This window comes from Prunus dulcis, chromosome 3 (assembly GCF_902201215.1).
Source record: "Prunus dulcis chromosome 3, ALMONDv2, whole genome shotgun sequence".
NCBI classification, from domain to species: Eukaryota; Viridiplantae; Streptophyta; class Magnoliopsida; order Rosales; family Rosaceae; genus Prunus; species Prunus dulcis.
This window is the reverse complement of record NC_047652.1, coordinates 11,733,817-11,744,560: the sequence shown is the minus strand read 5'-3', so window position 1 is coordinate 11,744,560 and position 10,744 is coordinate 11,733,817.

The following is a 10,744-nucleotide window of genomic DNA, read 5'->3' as shown; positions in this document are numbered from 1 at the left end:
GGTCCAAGCTCAATGGGCCTTGAATCCGATTTTATAGTTTAGGCCCAAACTACTCTTTTACCGCATTATCTTAATTAATTCAATCGCTATTAAATTAATAAGTCTATGCACATAATTTTTTTTTTTCATCTAACCTTATTGGTGTGCGATCCATTAGGTTCTAATCGGTAAGGTAGTGGACGATTCAAAACTCTTTATTGATCGATTTTGAATTAAAACTCCCTTTTAATTCTCCCTTTATGAGAACTAGATTATATTTTATTCTCAAGGCTTCCCCAAACCATGGGTGATGTCTATCAACAAGTCACGGTTGCCCAAGCCCAATATAGAATGGGGTTGTGAACCTATTCAGTTGAAATTATCATGCAATACAATCATTCTCTTAATCAATGCTCTTGATCATGCTAATTGGGGCATGGAACGAAGGAAACAAATATCTTTTTCTTGAAAATGAATTTAGCCACAACATATCTCACAAAAACATTCATAATAGCGGATTAATTTTGCTTATTCTAGTTGGGTTAAGTCTTTTTCATTTATCCCAAGTATCTTATGATCTAGGCTCTTTGAGCACAAAATAGAAAAGAGAAGAGAGGTTTAAGCATTTACCCTTGTACCTTTTTCTTGGAGAACCAAGAATGATCATTTTGTTGGAAAGGCCTTTAATCTCCTCTTAGAATGTAGATTCCTCAACCAAGAGGCTCAAAGTAGAAGCACTCTACCTCACCACACCAAAATGGACTGGAGATGAAGAGAAATCAACCTAGAAGACTTGGCTTGGGTCCTCGGATTTGTATTGTCATACAACACTTATTCTTGAGCGCAATAGGCTTTTGGGTATTTTACCTTTTTCTTTAAATCATATTTGAAAGTCCAATCCTTTTCTTTATGTCAAAGTTTATTCCATAATTAACTCTTAATTATGAATTATGAATTAACTTTTAAATCACTATTATAGTCTTACTTATTTGACTCGGTCAAACTAGTTGATTCAGTCAAACCATTTGACTTGGTCAATTGCTCGGTCAAACATGTTGATTTTGACTTGATCATTGACTTCTAACTCCTAGTTTCTTTTCTCTTCATTTGTTCCTCTAATCTCATTTTTTAGTGTGCGATCTGTAGGTTCCTTTTAGTAAGGTAGTGGGTAGGCTCAACTTCTCTGAGTTAACTTGTGAATTAAATCTCACTATTTAATTCTTCCTATTGGTGAAGGTCAATTAAGTTTGATCATTTCAGGACTTCCATAAGCCATAGTTGACGCCTAGCAGCATGTCATGGTTATCCGAGCTAAAAAGGGTACAGGGAAGAACCTATTCAAATTGGAATGATTGTGCAATTAAATCCTTCTCTTATACAATACTCCTTATTCACATTATTAGATAAATGAATCTAATGTCCAATATTCTAATGTGAATTATTCGTTTATATGATAAGATTTGAAGACCTTCTTCTTTCAAATCTTATGTATTAATTTGCCCAAAGATTTGATCAATCATGTCTTTGGAGTATTCACTCTCTTTACTAAAAGTAAAGATCCCTTGTTGTACATTCATTTGCTTCTATAACTTTATTGAGAGTCCTGATAAACACCTTTAAGTCATGTCTTCTTCGAAACAACTGTATAGTGTTCTCAAAGACAAACACCATAGCTACAAGACATCTATGACGTCTCAGGTCTAAGGATTAGTTTGCACCATTGCAATCTATGAGTTCTAGTTTGACATGTGAGCAAAGACTTCCATTCTAGAACTCATGTATTTGATCGTGTTCAATGTACTTGTTCTCCTGCAAGCGACTTGAGACCTCATCATTCTGTACATATAGAGAAGATACTGTGTGTACTGGTCTTGGAGGAATATCAATATCCAATTGATACTCCTATGACCAGGAACATGTTTAGTATTAGGGATCATGATGACAGGACCCGCCTCCAATACCTCGGAATCCGGGATGAATCCTGTGAAATTTCCTAAATCACAGGGATGTCGAGCCCACTAACTAAAAAGGGAAGAGACTTTCTGCTGAAATTTCGGCAGAGTCTCTCCTGAAAAATGGTCATTCCCAAAATTTTCAACCTGTTAAAGGCACATTTATAATTTCATCCGGTAGCATGCAGAAGATGACAACATGCAATTTAATCTATTCATGTGAAATCAAGGTGAAATCGAAGTATTCTCACTTTCCCGATATCATGTAATAATATCCAAATCAAGTCCTTTTACCCCAAACTAAACCGTTCCCGAAACATAGACTTATAAAATGAAAAGTGTAAGAACAACTTAAAAATGATCCACTTATACTTATCGTATAACGTAAACTTTAACTCATTGAATCAGAGCATCCGGGACTTCGATTCATGATCTGCGAATTCCTACATGATCCTACAGGTGCCTAAATCAATATATTTGAAATTGGAGTCGATCCAACGGTCCAAACATATCGAACTCGGATAACGCATAATCTGTGATATCCGATCGACAGTCAAACAGTAACCAAATTCAAATCCGAGGATACCATCGTGCTGGGACGACATGGGGATCATTTTAGAACCAAGAGGGACACCCAAACAGTGCCCATGCACTGGCCGCACGTGAGTGCCCAAAGTAATTCTAGCGATAGGAAAATCTCCAAACCGCCGGCCAAGACCTATACCTACATGATCAGGACAATGAGTGGAGCAACTTTTATTCTTGGACCATGGCCAAATAGTGACCGAAAATATCCGGAATTACGAGCCAAAACTTTAAGTGATAAGTTCAGTTTCAAAACGCAGAAATCGATCCTATTCAACCCAACCATCAACTAGAACACATTGAGAGGATGAAAAAGCATATCTAGATCAAAGAAATTGGTCTCCGGAATTGCCGGGAAAAGCTTTGAAAACTTTACGTAAAAATCGGCCCTATTTTCACTTTTTTCTGCGATCCAGGAGGCGGATGGCGGTGGCTGAGGGGTGGGGCTAGAAGGCGACGGCGTGCTGACTCTTTTGGTATCGACCTTGTGGCCGGGGGTTGCCTGTGGCGGCGGCGGCGGTCCAAAAACCATCGACTGCAAAAGCTGGGGAGGGGGGTCTGTTTGAGCACAGGAGAGAGAGAGAGAGAGAGAGAGAGAGAGAGAGAGAGAGTTTCTGATTTTAAAAAACTCTTTTTGAAATATTTACGATTTTGCCACTAAGCTTCCCTTGATCGTAACTTTTTCGTTACAACTCCGATTTGAGCCCATCACGTGTCTATGGACTCATCTCGACACGATCTACGTCATGGTGCCATTCATTCCCCAGAATCCTCCTGGATTAAGAAGTGACCAAAATGACCCTATTCCCAGGGGCAAAATTGTAATTTCACAATTTAATAAATTTAAATTAAACAAATATTTAAATTTGGGTCGGGATGTTACACGTGATAAGTCTCAGTGTATGCAATTTCATTACATAGTTCTCATGTCCACTTATATATTCCTAGGACTATAGTTGTTTCGTATTTCATAAGATAACATGATCATGAATTAAAACAACTGGCCTTGCCAATAAATATCTTAAATAAGTCATTACAAAAGATGTCATTAACATTAACTATTGCATAATTAATTGGATTTAAGGGCATATTTCTAACAATCTCCCACTTGCAATTTAAAGGCAATTCGACATGTATCTAATATCCATCTTCTCCATGTGTCGGTCTAGCTGAAGCTGACTCGTAGGGTTTGTCAGTGGATGTGCTACGTTGTCTTCTGATTTCACCTTGAGTACACTAATTTCACCATCAGCAACATATTCCCTGACTATGTGAAAACGCCTCTGAATCTGTTTGGATCTTTGATAAGACCTTAGTTCCTAGGCTTGTGTTATAGCCCCATTGTTGTCACAATATAAGATAACTGGTGACTCAATGCTTGGAACCACTTCAAGTTTAGTAATGAACGTCTTCATCCAAATAGCTTTCTTTACTACCTCTGATGCAGCTACATACTCTGCTTCAGTCGTAGAGTCCGCAATTGTACTCTGCTTGCACTATCTTCAACTGATTACCCCTCCGTTCAATCTGAACACATATCCATAAGTGGATTTCTGGTCATCAACATCATATTCAAAATCCGTGTCTATGTATCCATCCACTAGCAGTTATGGGTTCCCTCCATAGACTAGGAACATGTTCTTAGTCCTTCTGAGGTACGTCAATACAGCCTTCACAGCATTCCAGTATTTTGATCCTGGGTTCAATTGATATTTACTTGTGACGCTCACAACAAAGCTGATTTCAGGCCTCGTGCATAGCATGGCATATATTAGACTCCCAATTGCAACGACATATGGGATGTTGCTCATTTGCTTTACTTCTCCTGGGTTTTTAGAGCTCATACTCTTAGATAGGTGGATACCATGTCTAACTGGTAGAAAACCCTTCTTGGATTGTTCCATACGGAATCTTCCAAGCACCTTATCTACATACAGGGATTGAGATAATCCAATTAGTTTTCTCAATCTATCTCTATATATCTTGATATCCAGTATGTAAGATGCATCACCCAGATCCTTCATTGAGAAGTCTTTGATAACCATAGTTTCACTGAGGTCAACATGCTTGTGTTGTTTCCAAACGTTAATATGTCATCTACATATAGTATGAGGAATATGATAGTGCTCCTACTAGCCTTCTTGTATATAAAAGATTCATCTTTGTTTTGATTAAAACCAAATGAATATTCCAACTCCTTGAAGCCTCCTTCAGTTAATAGATTGAACTTTGAAGCTTACATACTTTCCCTTCTTCATTTTCACATATGAAGCCTTCAGGTTGATCCATATAGATCTCTTTGTGAAGGTGGCCTTTCAGAAAAGCCGTCTTTACATCCATATGCCATATTTCATAGTCATAATATGCTGTTATGGCGATAAGTATGGGGATGGATTTTATCATTGCTAAAGGAGAGAAAGTTTCTTCATAGTCGATCCATTCTCTTGGTTTGTAGCCTTCAGCTACTAATCTAGCTTTGTAGGTGACCTTGCCATCTGAGCCTTTTTTCCTCTTGAAGATCCATTTGTTTCTTATTGGTATAATACCTTTGGGTAGATCAACTAGAGTCCAGACTTAGTTGGGATACATAAAATCCATCTCATACTTGACGGCTTCTTACCATTTCTTTGAGTCAATGTCTGACATTACCTTCGTGTAGGTTTCAGAATCTTCAATATAATCTCTCATGAGAAGAATATGTTGTAAGCCCAGTTACCTTTCTAGGGCTCTATTGATCCGTTCAAACCTGCGTGTAGGTTGGGTAAGTGTGAGTGCAGGGACTGGATTTCAACTGGATCAAACTCTACTTGAGGTTCTTGAGGCTCTTTAGACTTTTCCTTGAGCTCAACCTTTTGCACACATGTGGCATCCACTGCAAATTCATTTTCAAGGAATCTTGCACATCTTGCAATAAAAACCTTTTGTTCTTTTGGATCGTAGAAGTAGTATCCCAAAGTTTCTTTTGGATACCCAATGAATCTACACATTTCTGATCTAGCATCTAGCTTGTTAATGTCATGCTTCTTGACATAAGCTGGACAACCCCAAATCTTAAGATGATTAAGACTTGGCTTCCTCCCAAACCATATTTCATATGGAGCTTTGGGCATGGATTTGGAGGTACTCTATTCAGTAGATATGCCGCAGTCTGGAGTGCATATCCCCAAAAGGATACTGGTAAGTCAGTATAACTCATCATTGACCGAACCATGTCCATCAATGTTCGATTTCTTCTTTTAGAGACACCATTGAGTTGTGGAGTTCCAGGTGGAGTCCACTAAGACAAGATGCCACATTTCTTGTGATATTCAAGGAACTCAGTACTTAAGTATTCTCCTCCTCGATCTGATCTTAGGGTCTTGATACTATTTCAAGTTTTCTTTTCCACTTCGTTCTTGAATGCTTTGAACTTTTCAAACACCATAAACTTGTACTTCATTAAATATACATAGCCCAACCGAAAGTAATCGTCGGTGAACGTGATGAAGTAGGAATAGCCTCCTCTTGATGTAGTCGACAATGGTTCACACACATCAATGTGGATTAGTTCAAGAAGCTTAGTGACTCTATCCTCTTTCCCTAAAAAAGCTAAGTTTGACATTTTGTAGATAGGATTTTCAGGTGGGCATAGGAACTGAATCCAATGATTCAAGGTATCCATGTTTGACCATCCTTTGAATTCTATCTTGGCCAATGTGTCCTAACTTTAGGGGTCAAACTTGAGTCGGATTGACTTCTTCTCTAGGCCTCTTAGGTCCTGGATTTTCCATGTCTATTAGATAATTGCTATTTTCCACGTTATGTATTTGGTAGAAACCATTGATCATAGTACCATTACATATGATTCAACTCCCTTGATGCAAAGAACATCCCATTCCATTGAATGTTATAGTGAAATCTTCTTTCAGCAGTGCTGAAACATATATTAAGTTCTTTATGCAACGTGGAAAGTAAAGACAATCTTTAAGTTCAAGTGTCTCTCCATGTGGTAGCTTAAGGAGGAAAGTGCTTACTGCTTTCGTAGAGATTTGGGAACCATTTCCGACACGTAGCACTATTTCCCTTTTTGACAACTTCCTTTAATCTAGTCCTTGCAATATATTGCAAACGTGTCTGGTAGCTCCTAAATCCACTATCCATGTTGAAAGGACCCACCTCGAATTCCCCATTGGAATCCGTGTCAAACACTCTCCCTATTCGACACCAGATATTTGTCGGCCCAAATTACAAAAATAACCTTCTTTCCCTAATTCCAAAACAACTTTAGGATTCGACTTTTATTGGAAAATCGACAGAGCCTTCCTTGAAAATGGCTCTAAACCTAAAAATCTACCTGTACAGCAAAAAAAATTTATTTCTCAAATGTTCAGCAAACACAAGGTATAAACCACACACCAATTATCAAAAGTTTCAATGGGCTTCAGGCCTCCCTTTACCAACATAAATAAGTCAGCAAAATCCTCTTATCATAACTGAACATAACAAACAAATCCTAAACTTGCGGCTGCACCTAGGTTAACTTAGATTGCCTACATACCCTTACTGAGGGATCAAGCCATGCGTAATTCTTTCTACCAAAAACCACAATTAAGATAATACAGAAATGTTCTAGGTAAAACCAATAATAAAATTCTAAAATCATTCTTTACTTAATTTCAACAAGCTATAAACTGAATGTCATGTCCTAAAATTATGTATTGAACTATTCAATTAGTTTATCATTGTACATGCAAACACATGTGTAACCACACCTTTAACCTAAAATCCATACCTGCGACCATCCGTATAGTGCATATGTCATGCAATCACCCACTAAGGGGTATATGGGAATACCATCAAATCCGAAGGCAACCGGGGAAGGGGAAAACAAGCCAACCACCTGTATAGACAAGTCGGGCAAGTGGTTAGGGACCCTGACCAACCCTGTGTAGATAACATGAGAAGGGTGGCGAAGAATATCCAGTTAAATGTACAAAACATACAAGCACTGCACTGTTATGCACATAGGTGTACCCCAAATATAACTCGTCAGTTCCACAGATAATCCGTCAATTCCAAGTACTACACATGTGGAATGGTCCACTCCAAATGTGTGGCATATCCTAGCAAAACTTAGGGACAAATGGCCAACCTGAGAACACAATCCTAGCAGAACTCGAGAAGATATACTCAACCTGAGAATGCAAATCCTAGCAAAACTCAAGGAGATATACTCAACCTGGGAATGAAAATCCTAGCATAACTCAGGGAGATATACTCGACCCGAGAACACAAATCTTAACACCACACAGTTTGGGCATCCCCGATAATCGTGAGGCAATGTCATACGTGCGTAGACAAAGCTGAAGGCAACTGAAGTGTCCGAAGACAATCCAAAGGCAACCGAGGTGTTCGAAGACAATTTGAAGGCAACCATATATCCGAAGACATTCTGAAGGCAACTATATTGTCCGAAGACATTTCGAAGGCAATTGTATGTCTGAAGACACTTTTATTTCCAGAAGGAAAATGCAATGTCCGAAGACATCAATATTTCCGAAGGCATTCAGGATGTTCGAAGACATCAATATTCCGAAAGGCAACCATATTTCCGAAGGCAACACAATCCAATTTCAAACCATTTAACACATATATAAAAATAAACATAGATATATCATGCTTGGAAAGTAAAAGCGATTGAACAATAATTCATAAACACTTAATAAAACTCTCATAGCATAAAAACATTTTAAAATTAAACAACCAAACCACAAACACCTTTTAACCAATTGGTCCCAATCGGGCTGACGAAGCCCACACACTAGGCCAATTAGGCCCGCGGGGCCCATAATCTCCTTTTTCTGATCCAAAAGTTCCTATAGATCTAACCAACAAAGTTACTAAACAAGTCCCGAAGGTTTGTGTGATCGAGCGATCGGATCTAAGCCAGTGGCACGATTAGACGTTGATTACTTTGCCTAAACCTAGAATTATTGACGCGGAGTATCCGGGACTCCAATTCTCAATCTGTAAGTTCCTACACGATCCTAGAGGTACATGGAACAACATAATCAAAATTGGAACCAATCTAAAGATCTGAACCTATCGAACCCGGATATCGCACAATAGGTACAATATCTTTTTGATAGTCAAACGGTAACCAACTTCAAATCCTAGCATACCGTCATGCTCAGGTCGACGTGGGGAACATTTTAGGATGAAATGGGCTACCACACAGTGGCCCAAGTGCCGTTACCCACCATAGGTAGTGGTGCGTGTTTTGAGAAATTTCCGACAACGGCAAAATTTCCAAATCTTTGGTATACCAACACAATTAGACTAACAAGGGAAGAAAGTTTTGTTCTCAAATCATGATCAAAAAGTGGCCAGAACGAGGTAAATCACAGCCAAAATCGTCGGCCAATTTTGGGGTTAAAATTCGATCTCTCAATCAACAAAATTAACCCTAAACACCTACGCGAGCAAGAGGATGAGGAGAGGATCGAAATTCATACCTAGATCAATGTTAACAGCTACCGGAGTCACCGAAAATGGGAATGGAAAATGTCAAGGCCTTTTTGAGCTTGCGCCATCACATGGAGGGGTTGGGAGAGCTGCGCTCTGGCCCTGACGGAATCGCCAGCCCTGGCCGGTCATTTTGCACGGGCAACACTACGTAAGCACCGCGAGCCAAGAGAGAGGAGGAAGAGGTTGGAGAGAGAGAGAGAGAGAGAGAGAGAGAGAGAGAGAGAGAGAGAGAGGAAAAGTGACGCGCATGTGGGCCAGCTTGTCCTACTTACAAAAAATCCAATTTTGAAATATTTACAATTGTGCCACTACATTTGTCTTGATCAAAACGTCATTGTTTCAACTCCGATTCGGGCCCACCATGTGTCTACGAACTTGTGAGCTCGAGCACTAGGTAATAGAACTAAGAAAATTTCCAAAACTAGCCCCGAGCAAAAAGTCAACTCTAAACCACCAAGGAACCCTAAGGTTAAAGTCGTCCTTTCACTTTCGAATTTTGAAAATTAAATTAAATTTCAGGACGGGATGTTACACAGGTGGAAGTCTCAACTCCTATTACTGACTCAATGACAAAATTGTTTTCTTCATAAGTTTTGTTCCTTGTGCATAAAAGATGTACATTACAATTCTTCTTCCTTTTGGCATTCTTATGGAAGCTAATCCTCTTGAATATTATATGGTTCATGAGGCTTGCTGTGTAAAGTGTTATGGATGGGGTTCTGCAGAAGTATCTACAAACATAGCAAATAAAATAAATTAGATTGTTTTTATTAAAGCCATAGATTTTGGGTCCTTAACAACTATGGCTCCTCCCACTATTTTAAACGATTTCCATGATCCCTCAAAATGGAATACGAGAGACTTCTTTAGATTTTAAGAGGTTCTTAGTGGGATGAGAGGCTCCTTATTACTTGGATCACCGCACCATAATAGGATGTAAGGATGTCACAAATAATAAATAGTCTTTCTACTCATTCACATCATGATGTGAGTTCCCATATATTTCGGCCTCTAGCAAATGTGTATCCCCGAATATTATTGTGAGGCACCATTATCCTAGTTAAGTATTAGCCCATCATGCTTGCTTAATATAGAGATCCAAATACAAACCTCAGCATAATAGAATGTTGGCCATGTTTGTTCCTACCCTTGCAACATCCAATGTATAAATGGATTCCTCTTAAACACAAGTACTTTGCTTTCGAACCCTTGTTTATGAGGCAAGCCTTCACAAGGGTCATCCACCATGATGGAAGGCCACAACTAGGCTTTCAAAAAAAATATATATATATATATATATATATCGTTTATCCCACTTAATTTAGAGATAATTGAAGGCTTTTATTGGTCTCATCATTTTCATGCTTTAATCCAATTAAACTAGTTGGCCTAGGACGACCATTATTCTAATTCATATTAGTAGTTGTACGATACTCTCACTATTTGTTTTTAAAATCAAATCAATTTCATGAAACTCTTGTATTTGAAATTGGGAATATACACTACTACTAACGGAAAGTCTTTGCATTCCTTAAGTTTAGATAAACAATCACTCCTACAAAATAGTTAAACAACGACACAAAATAGACAACGTTGCATCTATAAACCGTCATCATGTTTTAAAAGACGACAGTTTTATAAAACCGTCGTTGTATATTACCTTACACACTGCTAAAATGGGTTTGATTTTAAAAACACGACACTTGTCAATTAACAAGCGT